Source organism: Carassius gibelio, chromosome B18, assembly GCF_023724105.1.
Source record: "Carassius gibelio isolate Cgi1373 ecotype wild population from Czech Republic chromosome B18, carGib1.2-hapl.c, whole genome shotgun sequence".
NCBI lineage: Eukaryota > Metazoa > Chordata > Actinopteri > Cypriniformes > Cyprinidae > Carassius > Carassius gibelio.
Window position 1 is genome coordinate 27,669,281 of NC_068413.1, and position 21,407 is coordinate 27,690,687.

Below are 21,407 nucleotides of genomic sequence, written 5' to 3' on the forward strand. Positions count from 1 at the left end.
AGTTTTACTGGTTAGCTTTGTCGTTGACGGTACAAGGTGACCTACAATCTAAAACATGAAATTTGTAAAGTTGTTTTGTTCAAAAGAAATAATGGTAAATTAAATACTGTGTAATGCATATAAAATAGGAAATATACAAACAACAACAAAAACATTAAAATGGTCCAAGAACTGGTAACTTAAACTAGGTTCATACAGATACTGCAGATACTTTTTTTGGTTTTCAAGGACTAAAATCAGATTTCACTTATCAATCAATATTTTTATTATCTTTCAGATTCTAATAAAAAAAATTAACTAATAAAATAAAACAGACACAAATATAGTGCAACACATTCAAAGAATGCAATAACTGTGACAACTTTAAAATTGGATACTATGACAAAGTTATCGCTTTCCTTATTCAAACTCTTTTTTTAATTATTAAAGGTGCTGTAGGGAACTTTTGTAAAAAATATTTTTTACATATTTATTAAACCTGTCATTATGTCCTGACAGTAGAATATGAGACAGATAATCTGTGAAAAAAATCAAGCTCCTCTGGCTCCTCCCAGTGGTCCTATTGCCATTTGCAGAAACTCCATCGCTCCCGGTAAAAAATAACCAATCAGAGCTGCGGTCCGTAACTTTGTTTGTGTTCAAAATGTAGAAAAATGTATATAATAAGCGAGTACACCATGAATCCATTTTCCAAACCGTGTTTTTGGCTTGTCCTGAATCACTAGGGTGCAACTATAATAAGTATTTATATTCAGAATATTTTAGATTGCTTCGGAGATACCGCGGTGGAGTAACCCAGTACCTTTGTGATTCTTCATAGACATAAACAGAGAGAAGTAGTTCCAGCTACGATGTTCTTCCGCAAGACGCAAACAGTTCTGTTTATTAACCGCTAGAGCGTCAAAAGTTCCCTACCGCAGCTTTAATATATGATTGAAGAGTTTGGTGATTTTACATCCGAGTTAGTTCTGGCTGCAGATAAAGTCTTAATAGTTGGTGATTTTAATATCCATGTCGATAATGAAAAAGATGCATTGGGATCAGCATTTATAGACATTCTGAACTCTATTGGTGTTAGACAACATGTTTCAGGACCTACTCATTGTCGAAATCATACTCTAGATTTAATACTGTCACATGGAATTGATGTTGATAGTGTTGAAATTATTCAGCCAAGTGATGATATCTCAGATCATTATTTAGTTCTGTGTAAACTTCATATAGCCAAAATTGTAAATTCTACTTCTTGTTACAAGTATCGAAGAACCATCACTTCTACCACAAAAGACTGCTTTTTAAGTTATCTTCCTGATGTATCCGAATTCCTTAAAATTCCAGATAAAATTGCAACCATTCAGCCGTCAGCTACCGTATCACATCAGACAGTGCACTATAGACCCCCTGAGGAACAGTTCCACTCATTCTCTACTATAGGAGAGGAAGAATTGTATAAACTTGTTAAATCATCTAAACCAACAACATGTATCTTAGACCCTATACCATCTAAGCTCTTAAAAGAGGTGCTTCCAGAAGTCATAGGTCCTCTTCTGACTATTATTAATTCCTCATTGTCATTAGGATATGTCCCCAAAACCTTCAAACTGGCTGTTATTAAGCCTCTCATAAAAAAGCCACAACTTGACCCCAGAGAACTTGTTAATTATAGACCAATCTCGAATCTCCCTTTTCTGTCCAAGATACTAGAAAAGGTGGTATCCTCACAATTATATTTCTTCTTAGAGAATAATGGTATATGTGAGGATTTCCAGTCAGGATTTAGACCATATCATAGTACTGAGACTGCTCTCCTTAGAGTTACAAATGATCTGCTCTTATCATCTGATCGTGGGTGTATCTCTCTATTAGTTTTATTGGATCTTAGTGCTGCGTTTGACACAATTGACCACAACATTCTTTTGCATAGACTTGAACACTTTGTTGGCATCAGTGGAAGTGCATTAGCATGGTTTAAATCATACTTATGTGACCGCCATCAGTTCGTAGCAGTGAATGAAGATGTATCATATCGATCACAAGTGCAGTATGGAGTACCTCAAGGCTCAGTACTAGGGCCGCTACTCTTCACGCTTTATATGTTACCCTTGGGAGATATCATCAGGAAACATGGTGTTAGCTTTCACTGTTATGCTGATGATATGCACCAATTTGAAAAACTAATGGAATGCATAGTCGATATAAAAAAAATTGGATGACGAGTAATTTCTTACTGCTAAATTCAGAAAAAACAGAGGTGTTAATCATAGGGCCTAAAAACTCTGCTTGTAATAACCTAGAACACTGTCTAAGACTTGATGGTTGCTCTGTCAATTCTTCGTCATCAGTTAGGAACCTAGGTGTGCTACTTGATCGCAATCTTTCCTTAGAAAGCCACGTTTCTAGCATTTGTAAAACTGCATTTTTCCATCTCAAAAATATATCTAAATTACGGCCTATGCTCTCAATGTCAAATGCAGAAATGTTAATCCATGCATTTATGACTTCAAGGTTAGACTATTGTAGATTTTATAGATTTATAGATTTTAAAATATTGCTTATTACTTATAAAGCCCTGAATGGTTTAGCACCTCAGTATTTGAATGAGCTCCTTTTACATTATACTCCTCTACGTCCGCTACGTTCTCAAAACTCAGGCAATTTGATAATACCTAGAATATCAAAATCAACTGCGGGCGGCAGATCCTTTTCCTATTTGGCGCCTAAACTCTGGAATAACCTACCTAACATTGTTCGGGAGGCAGACACACTCTTGCAGTTTAAATCTAGATTAAAGACCCATCTCTTTAACCTGGCATACACATAACATACTAATATGCTTTTAATATCCAAATCCGTTAAAGGATTTTTTAGGCTGCATTAATTAGGTAAACCGGAACCGGAAACACTTCACATAACACCGTACTTTCTACATCATTAGAAGAATGGCATCTACGCTAATATTTGTCTGTTTCTCTCTTGTTCCGAGGTCACCGTGGCCACGAGATCCAGTCTGTGTCCAAATCAGAGGGTCACTGCAGTCACCCGGATCCAGTACGTATCCAGACCAGATGGTGGATCAGCACCTAGAAAGGACCTCTACTGCCCTGAAAGACAGCGGAGACCAGGACAACTAGAGCCCAGATACAGATCCCCTGTAAAGACCTTGTCTCAGAGGAGCACCAGGACAAGACCACAGGAAACAGATGATTCTTCTGCACAATCTGACTTTGCTGCAGCCTGGAATTGAACTACTGGTTTTCGTCTGGTCAGAGGAGAACTGACCCCCCAACTGAGCCTGGTTTCTCCCAAGGTTTTTTTCTCCATTCTGTCACCGATGGAGTTTCGGTTCCTTGCCGCTGTCGCCTCTGGCTTGCTTAGTTGGGGTCACTTCATCTACAGCGATATCATTGACTTGATTGCAAATAAAAACAGACACTATTTTCAACTGAACAGAGATGACATCACTGAATTCAATGATGAACTGCCTTTAACTATCATTTTGCATTATTGAGACACTGTTTTCCAAATGAATGTTGTTCAGTGCTTTGACGCAATGTATTTTGTTTAAAGCACTATATAAATAAAGGTGATTGATTGATTGATTGACCTTAAGAATGGAAGCTATATTATACACTTGGAAAATTATGAGCTTTTTCATGCTTATAGACACTAGGGGTGTGAGATTACACTTAGCTCACAAGGTGAGACAAAAATATATACATGATGACAAGATGCTTGGTTCACTAGAACGAGACAATATTTTAAAGGTCCCATGGTTTCTGATGTGTAGCTAATTATTCAAGTTCACACAAACTTTCTTTCTAAATCGTTTAATACTGTTTATGCATCAGTGAATAAGCAAGTGACTAAATTATCAACTTCACTTTTTTATTTCTTTAATAAATGGTAAATTTACTATTTACCATTTATTAAAGAACGCTTCCTTTATATTGTTCGGAGCTATCAATCACACATCACGAGTATCTCTGCACACTTGCCCAAAATGCCGTTATAATGAATGATGGTGTTATGCTGCACAACAAAGCTCTTACTGTATTCTTGTCGATATTGTGTTTGCTGTTAGTTGTGGTGAAAGCATTTTGTGAGAGAAAACGTGTTGCATTGTTGAGATCACTGCATCCATGCAATAAACAGACTCTCTCTACTCAATGCTCATCATTGCAGCTATTCATGTGATGGGAAAAGATCTAAAAAATAATGCTATAATCAACACCTCCATGATTCATTAATCTCGAAGGGCAAAAGTAGTATTTGAGAGGGGTTCCACATGTAATACGCATTTTGAATGCAAAAATGTCAGCCAATAACAACAGTTGGCGTTTACTTTGAGTCTCACAGCAGACACGCCCCTTCACACAGAGCATTCAAGCCAGAGGGCTAAAATCAGGATATAAAAATTCCTTTATTTCAAAATTATAAATGTAAAAATCATACTAACAATATAAGTACACCTCAGGAAACATAAAAAAATAAATAAATAAAGAATCCACATAATGGGACCTTTAATACTTTTTAAATGACAAAATATTTGTCTTTTAATCACAAAAATTCAAACAACGCAGTTGTATTTTTAAATGTTTGAACTAATCTAGGGCTTTAAATAATGATTAGTTTGCTAATCAAGTAATATACTTATTTTTACAAGCGAGTAATGTAATGTTTTTTAGTTATACAAATAGAACTAAGTGAAAAACAGTCTTTAATATAACTATATTTATATATAAAGGCAAAAATGATGAGGCAATAATGATTGGCCTCAAATAAATCAAGATCAAAATCAAGGACATGGTTTTATTGGACAACACAGTTAAATATACAATGCAAAATGCCTATATTACAACAAATACCTGCAGAGGGTGCCAATGGCCTGGTGATGTTTCATATGATTCAACATTAATATTTGGCCAGATGCAAAGTCAGATACTTGTATTTTGAAATAGCGACGTACAATAAATTGCATTTTTAGAAATATGTTGGTGTAGTCTCCTTTTTTGGCAAAGGTTTAAATGATTTACATTACAAATCAATTGAGTTTTCCCAGGTAAACGTTAAGCAACCCAAACTCACCACAAATGCAGAGGACAGCCCCTTTTACACATACAGTGTTTACTGGTAAATTGCAGGTAAGAAATCATGTGTGAACAAGACCTTTTCAAAAATTCAGGTAAATGCATTCAGGCAATCATATTATTCTTATGGAGATGATGTGATTACAAAGCCCTGCTGCTTTTTAAATAGCTTTTTTATGTAAATATGATGCTAGATTGAAAACATTGACCATCATACCTTGCAGCTTTTCAATGTGCTGTGCTTGAGACCCAGGCTTCTTTTCCATTCATCAGCTGCGACTCTGCAATTGGATACTATTATGTGTGTCTCGTGTTTATAAGAACAAAAACTTATAATTGGCTAGTTATGTTAGTTTGGTTAAGAGTGAAGGCTGTGTATTGACAAGTGTTTTTAAATGTAGGATGACTATCTTGTTTTTCTGGGCCCCCGAACACCGCACGCCGGAGATCCAGCACAGTGCCAGAGAACTTTAAGCCCCAAGTATGATACACAAACACACACAAAATGGAAATTTAAGTTCAAAGGGTTTGTTCGCCAAAAAATTAAAAGAAGCCCATGTTTTACTTGCCCTCAAGGCATCCTAGGTGTTTATGACTTTCCTCTTTCAGACAAATCTAATCTGAGTTTTATTAAAAATTGTCCTTGCTCTTCCAAGCTTTTTAATGGCATGGGCGGGTGTTTTTGTTCAACTGTCCAAAAGCAGTCAAATGAAGCGCACCCATCCATATTAAATGTGCCTCACACATCTCTCCAGAGGATGAGTAAAGGCTTCCTTTTTGTAAATCGATGGATTTAAAAAATAAAAAATAAAAAAAATAAAAAAAAGATCCACATCTTAACCAATGTAAACAGTTTTGTGTAACTTCCTTTAACTATCATACATGCATTCATGAGAGACTGCCTTTCCGGCGTATGTGCCAGACGTAGCCGTAACACATGTGCTTGTGAGCTTTGTGCAAAGCAACATTTGTTTGCAGGAGCGAAGGAAGCAAAGTTTCCTTACTTCAAATCCTGATTTTGTACATCTAAATCATAACCAGCTTTTTGTTTTGCTTTCTCTTCACTGCACTTCCACCTTTGTCACTAATCACGGTCACTTGAGCTACGCCTACATCATCCATCAGAATGGCTTCCACGTATGACAGTTAGCTGAAATGAAAGAATGGTGTTTATAAAGTTTATGGATATGGGTATATAGATATTTTTCTTACAGAAACATCGATTTGCTATATGAGGCTTTTAGTCACCCCCCAGAGCTGTTGTGAGGCACGTTTTAATAATGATGGATGTATTTGACTACTTTTGGACTGTTGAACAAAAATACCTGCCCATGCCATTAACAATCTTGGAAGAGCAAGTAAAAGATGTTATATTCGGATTCATCTGAAAGAACAAAGTCATATATACCTAGCATGCCTTAAGGGTGAGTAAAAAATGTACTTATGTTCATTGTTGGGTAAACTAACTCTTTAATATTGAAAATACTGGAGAAAAAAAATTCAAAGAAATGTCAAAGTTACAGCTTACAGGGAAAGACTCATCAATTTAATTAATGATAAACATCAAGTATACACTATTAATACTCAAAATTGATTATTTAGAAAAAGCAAAGCCATATTTTTTAAACGTAATTTATGCAATTTAAACAATATTTTATAATAATTATTTTAACATTACCTCTCTCTGTAAATTGCATGATTGTCATAGGTATATTTGGTTGGTCCAATTGAGTAGCACCTTTAAAAAATATTTGTTATTATCTACCCACCCTCCAAACATGTGACTTTTCCCATGGAAGTCGTGGCCTAATGGTTAGAGGGTTGGACTCCCAGTCGAAGGGTTGTGAGTTCTAGTCTCGGGCCGGATGGAATTGTGGGTGGGGGTAGTGCATGAACAGCTCTCTCTCCACCTTCAATACCATGACTTAGGTGCCCTTGAGCAAGGCATCGAACCCCCAACTGCTCCCCGGGCGCTGCAGCATAAATGGCTGCCCACTGCTCCGGGTGTGTGCTCACAGTGTGTGTGTGTGTGTTCACTGCTCTGTGTGTGTACATTTCGGATGGGTTAAATGCAGAGCACAAATTCTGAGTATGGGTCACCATACTTGGCTGAATGTCACTTCACTACTTTTAGAATTATGGTTGGTTTGACAAAAGAAACAAAAGAGAAACTTGGGATATCATCCCAGATATCCTTTTTCAGGCTTCACTCGAAAAATCAGTTCATTACAACCTGGTTATAATATTATGAAAACATTTCTAGTGCAGATACAATATGTGCAAACAAATATCTGAAGTGTGCCAGCTATGTAACTAGCAATTATATTATTATTATACACTCTTTAATCATTAAATGAGCTTGTAGTTTATCTGGGTAAATGGCAACACATTTTATGAATGTGGTCTAGTGCAATGACGTTAAAATGATTATGAAATTTGGCCTAACAGAATGATACTATGCTGGACATGGAGACATACTATATATATTATATAAAAAGTGGTGGCCTGTCAGGGCCACAGGGCCTTCTCTGCTTGCCCTGTTAAAAATAAAATTATTTGTTTTTATTATTTTTATTATTATTATTTAGGTATCATCTTCATTTGTGTAATGTCCAAAAAAAGGCCTATTAAGGCTGTCACTTTTAGTTCGAAAATCAACTGCACAATCGATCAGACCAACCAAGGAAAGTTTCGAAAATGAAAATAGGCAATTGATTTTAACCAAATATGTACACATGTACACTGCTTTATTATTTGACGAGTATTGAATCATGCACATTGTTATGGAGGTGTACTTGGTGCGTTGATAATACAGTGGTGTGTGGATATCCAGTATTTGTAAAGTTTTGCTTCTGTGGGTGCGTCGTCATTTTAGAGTGACGTGAATGTTCATAGTGACCAGTGTATCGGAAATTCTCTTAATTTAAAACACCCCCATCTAGTCTACTGTTGAAATTGTTGATCAGCTGTCATTGTTGTTGAGAGCCTTTGTGCGGCATAATATGTGAATTATATGCATATTACTGTGTTAGCTGTTACAGAGATGTGTAAGATAGATGTGTAAGGGTATGTACAGGTAGTTTACAGTTCTGTACTGAAGGCCCTGATTGAAACCCCACGGTACGCTAATGTATATAAATCATAATACAATAAAATTAATTTTAAAATCCAAAGCTCTAAATACACACAAAGTCAATGACATTTAAACAGCAGTCCAATAAATGTAATTCTTTTCGCCAGGTGTTTTCTGTGATTTAATGAGCCCTGTGTATATATCAGACTTGTCGAGAACAAAAGCTCTGGTCAAATTATGACAAACACCCATAGTTCCATTTTGCCATCTTTCTCCCGTCAGGATCTTCAGTTATATACAGTAACGCAACACTACAGAGAAATTCAGTTTAGTGGCATTGTTATTATCATTGATATGCTCCTTTCATGATAAAAAGACACAGTCGCATGGACCTTGTGTGCAATAGATTGAAATGCCACACTTGACTGAGGACTGTGAATAATTGAAGCATTTTGATCTCATCTGACCATTCAGCACAGCAGCCAAAGATAAGGCTCTCTTTTTTACATTTTGTCATTGCATCTTTCTTGTTACATTATAGAAAGGCTAAGGTATGAGATGTCAGCAATATTATGTGTGCCTCAAGCAGGCTTTCCCCAAAACACAGCATTAACATTCAAATGAAATAATGCTCATTAGAGGTTGTAGAGATCATATGACTGTGGAAAGGGTATAAAGCTGCATGTGAATTCACCCACTGGATGAGTTAGAGGCACTGGGGCGAAGAAGGATAATAACCAAATCAGGGTCGAGGCAGGAAAGCATACAGAGAAAATGGCAAATGCAAACAAGACCCAGGCCTTTTATGATGTTTATTATTACACGTGTGAGTGGCCTAGTTTTTCCATAATGCTGTAAAAAAAAATGGTGGAAAACCAAAGAATTTGTGGGACCTGAAGGATTTTTCTGAAGAACTGCAGGCTGTTCAGGACAAACAAGGGGACTCATGAAGAACAATCACAAAAATACAACAACAACATCACAGTATTAAGAATCAGGGGGATGGGGTCATTTTTACAAATTCAACTATTATTTTCTCTTTTGGACTATATGAAAGTGAAAAGTGAAAGTGACGTGACATTCAACCAAGTATGGTGACCCATACTCAGAATTCATGCTCTGAATTTAACCCATCCAAAGTGCACACAAACAAAGCAGTGAACACACACCCGGAGCAGTGGGCAGCCATTTCTGCTGCAGCACCCAAGGAGCAGTTGGGGGTTCAGTGCCTTGCTCAAGGGCACCTAAGTCATGGTATTGAGGGTGGAGAGAGCACTGTACATGCACTCCCCCCACTTATAATTCCTGCCAGCCTGAGACTCGAACTCACAACCCTTCGATTGCGAGTCCGACTCTCTAACCATTAGGCCAGGCCATGACTTCCCCCTTAATGTAATGTAATTAATGTAATCTTTCATCTGAAATCTTATTCATGTCAGTACTATATAAAAAATAACAGGCATTTTGTATGATCCCTCTTATTTTGGTAAAATTACCATTTTGCTGATTCTGAAAGGGGGATATAAACTTTTGACCTCAATAGTAGAACCTGAATACTCAATATACTCACAATTACTAATCTGCCCCAGGTTCTAGGTTAGATCTCTCCTCCTACTCTGGGTCACTGCCACCAGAGGAGTTGAAGGCCTAAAGGCTGATTTATACTTCTGCGTCAGATCTAAACCATAGCCTTTACGGCTTAGGCTATGCGTCAGTTTTCATTTACACTTGTGCCCCATTGTCCATGTTGACGTGCAGTACACATGCAAACCTCTAGTCTGGAGTGTCCAATGGCATGTTGCTGGTGTAACCCACAGTACCGCGACAAAAGCCGAAGAAGAAGTGGCTTTTCAGAGAAGCATTATAGCCGTCATGGTGGCAAATAAATATTAAATCATTAAATCATTATTTAAAACTACAAAAGGAGACGACAACGGAACAAGAGAAGATGGCATTCTTTCAATCTCCACAAGGATTTGTACCACGGCAGATCAACATTGTTGGCCGTGGACAACTAGTGATGTATAATACTGTGTAGTATGATAAATTATAAGACACTTGTTCTTTGCTTTGTTTTATTTTATATAAGATGATGTATAATACTGTGTAGTATGATAAATTATAAGACACTTGTTCTTTGCTTTGTTTTATTTTATATAAGAAGGTGTTACATTAAAATATATTAAAGTGCACATAAACAAACACAAAACTCAAGTACATACGGAGGGAGGGTGTAATGATACTACGTTCGTAATCATCAGGAAGAAGGAGGCGGAACCGGCGCACAATCAAAACATTTTAATATTCAAAAATAAATACAAAACAGCGCACCAGCCCCTCACGGACGACTGGTGCGCATAAATAAAAAGCAAACATAAAATAATGTCCCAGGCCTGGTCCTCTCTCCTCCTTCACGGTCGTCGCTCCAGTTTTAGATCCTTCCATCTCCTACGTGGGACTCGATACCGGGGGTGGGTCGCAGGTGCAGCTCATCTCCAATCACTACACCTGGCCTCACTCCTCGTTCCCACACCTCTCGGCCCCACCCCACTCGCCACAGAGGGGTTCTAGCAGACCAATAACAGCGCTTGCAGTCCGCATAGAATTGATACGCTGTTAGATTTTTGGAGAGGTGCACGTCAGGCTACGGCGTACTACACATAGCCTACTGCGTAGGTTCGACACAGAAGTATAAATCAGCCTCAAGTTGTGATCTAGCTTCCTGCCTTCAGTAGCAGATACACAGCGACAGTCTTCTGTGCTGAAAAAGCCCAGTGGGGTTTCCAAGTCACAAGAGAGTATTTTATAAACCTGCTGTTTTGGCCCCAAACATAATAAGAGCCTAAACTATCCCAACTGTATTTTTTTCTTTTTACAACTCCCAATTACCCACTGTTTTAAAGTGATGGCTTGCAGTAGAGCCCACTGCAGCAGGGTACATAGAGGAACTGCTTGTTGTCATAAATCCTACAATATATTCCTCATAGCAAAAGGCTTTTAAAAACAGAAAATTGCTTTCATCATACCAACTGGTACCAAAAGAAGGGAAGAAAACAAGACTGCTGAAGAAAGATCAGCTTTATGTGTTTAAATGGGTCATATAATTTAACAAATTTTCTCAGATCTTTTAAAATAAATTGATTTCTGTACTGTGAAAACTAATAATTTCCCCATTACAAAAATACCTTCTACAGAGAGACCATCTAAGCTGACTACATTTGCCCATTTACAATAATTGCGTAATTTTTACTGAATTACCTGCTCTAATAATTTGTTTACAGTATATTAAATCAAGATCACAAAAAAATGGATGGATATATGTAAACAGACGGATGCACTATATCAGTGTTACTCATTGCAGGTGTTATACATCTGTTTGATCTTGATGGGGTCTGTCTTGGACTTGTTGTCCAGGAGCACATGACCTTTTGTTTTGACGGCTCGCCATGTGTTCCACTGTCATCATGATGTTTACTCTGCCACTCTTTTTATCCCTGTTAGCTAATTCTCCCTCATCTGCACCCTGTTTTGTCCTCATTATCATCCCTTTATCATGCCCTTTTGTTTGTTGTCTTGTGTCAGACTGACAGACTGAAGCTCTTACATGTTTCTGACTCTGAATCTTGTTATGTTTATTTTTCTAGTCTAGTTGGTCTGGTGTTCCTGTTTTTGGTCATCCCTCCTTTTTACCCGCCTGTCCCTCTAGGATTCTGGTCAGCTCTCTTCCTTGCCTCTCTATGCCTTCACAGCAGCCCCATGCAATTCCTCTCTGCTCACACTCGGTGGAGCCTCTGGAATTCAGTGGAGAACAATTGCTGGTTCACTGCTTCTCTTCACCGCTGTCTCGACAGAAGCCGGATTGACTACACGCTGATCTAGCTTACTGATTACTGGTGGTCTTGCTATCCAACTGATTAATCGGCCACCAAGCCAGCCAGCTCTCATCCACCACTCAGAAGGTGGAGACCCTCACTGCCAAAATGGCTGAATTAAGCGTCCGCTTCCACGAATTCCGAAGATGTTCTGTCGTCCTCTACTTCTGTTGTTCCCATGTCTCTCTCTTACCACAATCACGAGCACGAGCCACAAGCCAATAATCCGCCATTGTATGATGGAGATCCAAATTCATGTTGGGAGTTTTTATCTCGGTGTGCCCTAGTGTTCGCGCAAAAACCATCCAGTTATGCCACAGAACGATTAAAGGTTGCTTAAGTCATTACTCTGCTGACAGGAAAGGCTTGTGAGTCGGGGACTGCTGTTTGGAATGCAAAAGCCAGCTTCTGCGCAGACTTTGAAGAGTTTTGCTGTGAAGTGACAAGGCTTTTGGATCACTCTGTTAAGGGGGATAAAGTGGCATCGAAATTAGCACGACTCTGTCAATGAGCCCTTCTGTGACCAAATATGCAATCCAATTTAAGAATTTAGCAGCCTCTTGCAACTGGAATGAGGGGGCGCTTTGTGCTAGGTTTCGGGAGGGGCTTTACTTCAAAATCCAGGATGGAATAACTACACACAATCAACCCCATAACCTTGAGGGCTTTATCAATCTTGCTACTCGAGTCGAAAGCAGTCTCCGTTTGAGTCAGCATTGCTTGGTTCCCCACTCGTCCTGGGGGCTAGAGGAGACCCAGCCTTTTAAGGGCCGCCCAACAGCTCAATTGCCACTGCCTGTACCTGAGCCCATGCAGTTCCAAGAGAAAAAAGGCTGATCCAGGGCCTCTGCCTTCACTGTAGGAAGGCGGACACTTTTCTCAGTCTTCTCCTTTAAAAGCCAAGGCCCACTAGTCAACCGGGGAGTCCTTGTGGGCATTTATCCTATTATCTCTCCCTCAGTACCGCACCCACCATCAGTTACTTTACTTGATTCTGGTGCCGAAGCCAGCTTCTTGGACTACAGCAAGGCCAAGAGCTGGGGTATCCCTGCCACTCCCCTCTCCTCTCCTGTCATTGTGTTGGCATTAATGGAAGTGCATTAGCATGGTTTAAATCATACTTATATGACCGCCATCAATCCGTAGCAGTGAATGAAGAGGTATCATATCGATCACAAGTGCAGTATGGAGTACCTCAAGGCTCAGTACTAGTGCTGCTACTCTTCACGCTTTATATGTTACCCTTGGGAGATATCATCAGGAAACATGGTGTTAGCTTTCACTGTTATACTGATGATACTCAGCTCTATATTTCTTTGCAGCCCGGTGAAACAAACCAATTTTAAAAACGAATGGAATGCATAGTCAATATAAAAGCTGGATGACGAGTAATTTCTTACTGCTAAATTCAGAAAAAAACAGAGGTGTTAATTATAGGTCCTAAACACTCTGCAAGACTTGATGGCTGCTCTCTCAGTTCTTCGTCATCAGTTAGAAACTTAGGTGTGCTATTTGATAGCAATCTTTCCTTAGAAAGCCATGTTTATAGCATTCATAAAACTGCATTTTTCATCTCAAAAATATATCTAAATTATGGCCTATGCTCTCAATGTCAAATGCAGAAATGTTAATCCATGCATTTATGACCTCAAGGTTAGATTATTGTAATGCTTAATTGGGTGGTTGTTCTGCACGCTTAGTAAATAAACTACAGTTAGTCCAAAATGCAGCAGCAAGAGTTCTTACTAGAACCAGGAAGTATGACCATATTAGCCCGGTCCTGTCAACACTGCACTGGCTCCCTATCAAACATTGTATAGATTTTAAAATATTACTTATTACTTATAAAGCCCTTAATGGTTTAGCACCTCAGTATTTGAATGAGCTCCTGTTACATTATAATCCTCCACGTCCGATACGTTCTCAAAACTCAGGCAATTTGATAATACCTAAAATATCAAAATCAACTGCGGGCGGCAGATCCTTTTCCTATTTGGCACCTAAACTCTGGAATAACCTACCTAACACTGTTCGGGAGGCAGACACAATATTTCAGTTTAAATCTAGAATAAACACCCATCTCTTTAACCTGGATTACACATAACATAATAAAATGATTTTTAGGCTGCATTAATTAAGTAAACTGGAACTGGGAACACTTCCCATAACACCTGATGCACTTGTTACATCATTAGAAGAATGCATCTACACAAATATTAGTCTGTTTTTCTCTTATTCCAAGGTCACCGTAGCCACCAGATCCAGTCTGTATCGAGATCAGAGGGTCACTGCAGTCACTTGGATCCAGTACGTATCCAGACCAGATGGTGGATCGGCACCTAGAAAGGACCTCTACATCCCTGAAAGACAGCGGAGACCAGGACAACTATAGCCCCAGATACAGATCCCCTGTAAAGACCTAGTCTCAGATGACCACCAGGACCAGACCACAAGAAACAGATGATTCTTCTGCACAATCTGACTTGCTGCAGCCTGGAATTGAACTGCTTGTTTCGTCTGGTCAGAGGAGAACTGGCCCCCCAACTGAGCCTGGTTTCTCCCTAGGGTTTTTTCTCCATTCTGTCACCAATGGAGTTTCGGTTCTTTGCAGTTGTCACCTCTGGCTTGCTTAGTTGGGGTCACTTCATCTACATCAATATCGTTGACTTGATTGAAAATAAATGCACAGACACTAGTTAAAATCAACAGAAATTACATCACTGAATTCAATAATGAACTGTCATTTTGCATTATGGACACCCTGTTTTCCTAATGAATGTTGTTCAGCTGCTTTGACACAATGTATTTTGTATAAAGCGCTATATAAATAAAGGTGACTTGACTTGACTGTCGGGCTTCTCTGGCCAGCCAGTAGCCACTATCGCCCACACCACCCCCTGTGTAAGTCTCGTTGTGTTGGGCAATCACCATGAGTTGGTTCAGCACAACCCTCATGTGGATTGTTCCCACAGCCAGATTGTGTTTTGGAGTCAATCTTGTCATGGATGTAGCCTAGCTCTCCTCCTGTGTTTGTGTCTCCTGTGTTGCATGTTGAGCCAGCTGATTTCACTAGGGTGGTTGGTTTTCAGTCCCGGGCCACCTTGCTACCTTCCCACCGGCCGTTTGATTGTGCCATTGATCTCCTCCCAGGCACTTCTCCGCCCCGGGGTCATCTCATTTCCCGGTCGGGTCCTGAACAAGAGTCTATAGGCAAATACATTCAAGAATCCATAAAAGCTGTTCTCATAATCCACTCATCTTCCCCTGCTGGCTCTGGGTTCTTCTTTGTTAAGAAGGATGGCTCTCTGCATCCTTGCATTGGGTTAAATTACATTACTGTTAAGAAGAGGTACCCCTTGCCTTTAATGTCATCTCCCTTTGAACTCTTGCAGGGAGCCAAGGTCTTCACTAAGTTAGACCTCAGCAACGCCCATCATCTCATCTGCATTCATGAGGGCAATGAGTTTAAGACAGCCTTCAATACCCCCACAGGACATTATGAATACCTGGTCCTTCCGTTCTGCCTTACTAATGCTCCTGCTGTCATCCAGGGCATGGTAAGTAGCATGTTGGAAGACCTGATAAACCAGTTTGTCTTTGTGTACCTCGATGAATGATATTCTCATCTTTTCTTCATCTCTTCAGGAACACACTCAGCATGTGCGTCAGGTCCTCCAATGGCTGCTGGAGAACCAGCTGTATGTCAAGGCGGAGTAGTGTGAGTTCCATGCCAAGTCAGTCTCATTCATGGGCTTTATTGTGTCAGCTGGGGAGATTAAGTCATATCTGGCCAAGGTCGAGGCTGTCGCCAAGTGGCCAGTCTCCAACTCCAGGAAAGCTCTGCAGTGATTCTTGGGTTTCGTCAGCTTCTACCAGCGATTCATCAGTAACTTTGGCAAGGGAGCTGCAATGGCACTCACCTCTATCAAGGTACCATTCACCTGGAATGCTCAGGCTCAGGATGCTTATGGTAATTTAGAGTCCCAGTTTATCTCTGCTCCTGTTCTCTCCATTCCAGATCCCGACCGGCAATTCATTGTTGAGGTGGACGCCACAGAGATCAGGGTAGGTGCAGTCTTGATAAAAAGAGAAAGGTATAAGCCCTACAATATGAGCATACAACATTTCAAGAAAAGTGGACAGAGGAATTTTTATTTGTGCTCCATGGATCAAACCCTTTGAGTTTACTATGAAAACAAAGCTGCTCTGGTTTCAAGCGAAGTAATTGGGAGCAGCATTTCCAAACGACTCAAAATTCTATGAAAGTTGTCCATCTGTAAGTGAAATAAGGAATAAAACAGCTTTCCTCCTCTCTTTCTGGACAACATAGGCTCTAACACAGAACATATTCTACTGCTAACGTACAACTGAGGCATCTTTTGAGATCGCATTTTTGCTTACAGAAAAAAACCCTAGAAGAAACCCCTAAGAAATTGTGAAAGATTGCTTTTTGGCTTCAGCAGAAATATTGTTTGCTGAGTTTGATAACTAGTAGGCAATTGTAAAGCAAAATTAAGGATTACAATTATCCGATTCCACCATAATGAGGTGGAATGAAAACATCTGCAAAGATGTTGCTCTTTGCAAATTCATCAGCAGTACCGTGTTTCAGCATCGTGCTTGATGAAAGCACCAACTTCACAAATGTTGCTCAGTTGTGTGTTTGGGTACGATTCCTAAAAAGAAGTCTTTCCAGGAAGAAATGCTGTGCTTACTTCCACTTGATGGCCAAACGAGAGGTAAGGACATTACGAATGCACTTCTGGCATTTTTTGATGAAAGAAATCTCAGTTGTTCAGGACTAGCAAGTGTGTGCACGGATGGCGCCCCTAGCATGCAAGGAAAGGAGAAGGGGTTTGTTGGACTCATGAAAAAAAGCAAAGAAATACCAAAGTTTATCGGTTTCCACTGAATCATCCACCAGGAGTCACTGTATCAAAGCTGAGAAATAATACATACCAAAACCTGATGCAAACAGCTGTTTGTGTGGTAAACTTCATCATCCCCAGAGCAATGAATCACAGACATTTCTAACAACTCATTGAGGACTATGACACAGAGTATGGTGATTTACTGATGCACAGCCAAGTCAGATGGTTGTCCCGTGGAAAAGTGCTTTAACAGTTTCTGAGCCTCCTACCTGAGATTTGCACTTTCCTGGACAAACGAAATGCTGGATCACACAGCTGGCTTTTCTTACTGACATCACCTGTCACCTGAACACTATTAACTTGAAGCTTAAAGGAAAACATAAGCTTCCAAGCAACATGCTGAATGCAATCATAGCATTTCAGAACAAAATAACTGCCCTGTACAAACCTGACAGAGAATTCATTCACTTCCCCAAACTCAAAGATTTGCACGCAGTGTACTCACCATATCCTGGGACTACAGCTTCCCTTTTTCTTGTGTTGGTTCAAACCATTTCTACTAATACAGAGGGTCCTTATCCCTTGGTGATGTAAAGATGTCTTATGGTATAGTTTATATTTGGTTTATGTAGAAGAATTGCATTTTTGCATACTGCTTAACGTGTCTATGTAGATTTTGCTGCCTGTAGCAATTTGTTTTCTTTGGCCGTTTATATACCAAAGTTGGCACTGGTTTAAGTGTCTATTTGTTTTGTAAGTTTTTGGGTTATTTTGTAAATTTGTTTGAATCTTTTTTCTTTCACCTACTGTGAATATGTACATCCCTACTTCTCCACTGGCATTTAATAAAAGTCCTCTTTGGATGACAGCTGGGTTCCTAGCCTATCTACCACCTCCTCTTGATCACTCCAGGACATGTTATGACAAATGGTGGCAGAGGTGGGATCCAGTGCAGTAGAGGGATTCAGTAAGACGTTAAGATGCCACCCAAGAAGCAGACTTATCAGAGGACACTGGAGGAAGATGAAGATAGTGATGAGTCAAGGATGGACCAAGAATGTATAGGGTCGGTGGTAACAACTTCAGTTATGGCAGACCCAATGGGGGAGAAAATGGATCAGCTTAAGAAGACATTGGAGAGCTTTATGCAGACACAGCATACCAGAGAGTCTCTTCTAGAAAAGGAAGCACAGCGTCAAGAACACAGGTGGCGTACTCTTCAGCATCAGTTCGGGCAGTTGCAGACGGAGGTACAGAAGGAGCGTTGGGAGCGCCAAACATTGGGAGGTGTGTCAGAGCAAGCCCATCCCCCTTCAACTTCTTCACATAATGCAACTTTGCCTCCACGTCTTCTCCACAGCAGGCAGAATAGTGAAGAGGGGGAGCCAGAGATAGCACCACATGTAACTAGCCAAGGAGTGGCTTCACCAGAATGGATGGGCTGGCAAGGCCCAAAGATGTTACCTCTTCAAGATGATGACGACACAGAGCACTATCTGAACATTTGAGCGGATTGCTCAAGCCTGTAGATGGCCAACTGAGGATTGGGTGTTACATCTAATGCCACTGCTGACAGGCAAGGCAAGAAGCAGTGTACGTTGCCATGGAGCTTGAAGATACTTCTGAGTATGTTAAGGTTAAAGAAGCAATCTTGGTCAAGTTCGAGATTAATGCAGAGACCTATAGGTGACGTTTTAGGGCAAAGGCCCTCCGACAAGGGGAGACTCCCAAAGAGCTGCAGGCAAGATTGAAAGATCTTTATGACAAATGGATAACACCAAGGCATTGGACTAAGGAGGAAATCGGAGAGATGATTGTTTTGGAACAGTTTCTGGCAGTGGTTAACACTGAAATCAAAACTTGGATCTGTGAGCACAACCCCACCTCTTCGAGACAAGCAGCGGAGCTGGCTGAGACATTCATTGTTGCTAAACGATCAACTTACCAGCTGGGTCACAGTCAAGGCGGCATCTACAGTGCAACTGGTAAGTCTGGGAGAGGGTTTGGTAGTGGTCAACCATATAGCAGCACTAAAAGCTATAGTTCACAGACTCCCCAATCCAAAGTTTACCCTAAAAGTTATCAGCAGTCAGAAGGTCAACACAGAGAGAAGCAAGTGATTATCTGTCATGGATGTAGCCAAATAGGACATAATAAGGCTGAATGTACATTGCAAAGAGTAAAGCGTGCCTTTGTTATATCCCCAGACCATCTCAAATACTAGGTGAAGCAGGTCAAAATATATACAGTGGTCCCGGTGAGGATAGGAGGTAAGCAGTTCATGGCTTTGGTAGATACTGGATCTAGTCAGACACTGGTAAGAGGAGTGTGTTCGAGATCTACCTATGTCCAGTCAAGGTAAATTAAGGGTATGTTGTGTCCATGGAGATGAAAGAGAGTATACTACTGTTGAGTTGAAGATGGAGATTGAGGGACAACCCTACCTTTTGAAAGTAGGCATTGTGGACAAAGCCCCTTATGCAGTTATTTTGGATAGGGATGTGCTGGTACTGGTTGACTTATTGCAAAGACAGACTGGAGTAGCTGATGTCAGAGCAGTTACAAGAGCAAAGGCAAGATGGGTAGAAAAGCATAAACAGACTCTTGACTTGTTACCTTTTGCAGAGGACCCCAAAGCTAAAAGGTCCAGAAGAGAGAAAAGAAGGGAAAAAGTCAGGGGAACAGTTATGGCTGAGCAACTCCCTGAACCAGACAGAGATTACTTTTATGACATACCTCATGATATGGCCGATTTGCAGAAGCAGGATGTTACACTTGAAGGTCTATTTCAGAAGGCTGGTAGTTCACATTCGGGAAACCGATTACAAGATAAAGACCGGTTTGTGGTGAAGGATAACATGTTGTACCGACAAACAGAAAATGGTAATCAGCTTGTTGTGCCATGGTCAATCAGGGCTAACGTGTTGCATTTGGGCCATTCTATTCCTTGGTCAGGGCACTTAGGGCAACAGAAAACAGCGTTTTTGGCTCATCTTCTCAGTTAACAACCGCTCTGTGTAGTAACAGCAGCTCTATGTGAAATCACGCACCTGATGGAATTAACCGCTGATTAGACAACCGGCTTTACTGACAAGATGCGCATTAACGATTTGCCGATCGTGATCGGAGCACCCCTAGTGAATGCCCTTGTGCAGTTGTTTTCATGGGAATGGATACCGGCAGAAATCCTTACAGATCAAGGCACGAATTTCAGATTCAGATCAGAAGACAGATCAGAGAAGTCCCTTCACTGTTAGGCATACAGGCCATTAAGACCACTCCATACCACCCCCAGACTGATGCCATGGTTGAACGGTTCAATCAAACCTTAAAGGCAATGCTCCACAAGTTTGTATCTAAAACTGGCTCAGACTGGGATCAGTGGCTGCCATACCTTCTCTTTGCCTATTAAGAGGTTCCTCAAGCCTCAACAGGCTATTCTCCATTTGTATTGCTCTATGGTCGCCAGGTACGTGGGCCGCTGGACATTCTGAAAGAGGCCTGGGAGGGAGACAAGCCAAGAGAACAGGTGGATGTTGTTTCATATGTCTTGAAAATGAGAGAAAAAATTGACTCGATGGCAGAACTGGTCCACACCAATATGGTTAGGTCCCAGTAGCAACAGAAGTCATGGTATGACCAGTCGTCCAGGAAAAGAACTTTGAACCCTGTCCAAAAAGTGTTACTTCTACTTCCAACATCAGGCAGTGGACTACTCGCCAAGTGGCAGGGCCCTTATGAGATACTGAGGAAGTTGGGACCTGTCAATTATGAACTATACCTGCCTGACCGACAGAAAAAGAATCAAGTCTTTCACACCAACTTGACCAACTTAACAACTAAAACCCTGGCAGGATAGATCAGGGCCACTGTCAGATCAGCTGTTTGCACTGAAAATTGAGGAGGAAGAATCCAACGAGCAATACTTCCCGACAGCTATGAATTCTCCTGTCTTTTCTGAGTTGAGTCATCTGACATCAGAGCAGCAGGAAAACCTTCAATCATGGGTCCCAGAGGGTCTTTTCAGCGACCGACCTGGTAGAACAGAGGTAATGCAGCATGACATCCACCTTCTATCACCTGGTCCAATTCGACAGACCTGCTGTAGGGTTCCTGCAAGTCTCATCCCAGAGTTAAAGAATGAAGTAAAGGTAATGCTGGAAATGGGAGTCATTGAGCAATCGAGAAGTGAATGGTGTAGTCCAGTTGTCTTGGTGTCGAAAAAAGATGGCACATTACGATTCTGTGTAGATTTCTCCAAGCTGAACACTATTTCTGCCTTTGACCCTTACCCCATGCCAAGGGTTGATGAACTCATAGAGAGTTTGGGAAAAGCCAAATATCTGAGCACACTGGACCTATGCAAGGGGTATTGGCATATTCCTTTGATGGACACTTCCAAGGAGCTAACTGCTTTTAGGGTCCCAAGTGGGTTCTATCACTTTACGGTCATGCCGTTCGGCCTTCATGGGGCCGCAGCCACTTTTCAGAGGACTATGGACTG

At 40.6% G+C, this 21,407-nt stretch overlaps 1 protein-coding gene across 1 annotated transcript in view; it reads right to left on the minus strand.

Moving 5' to 3' along the window:
* The window catches only part of LOC127977378 (probable G-protein coupled receptor 149), a 41,626-nt gene that overhangs the window by 1,799 nt on the left and 18,420 nt on the right, over nucleotides 1-21,407 (minus strand). The window lies entirely within an intron of this gene.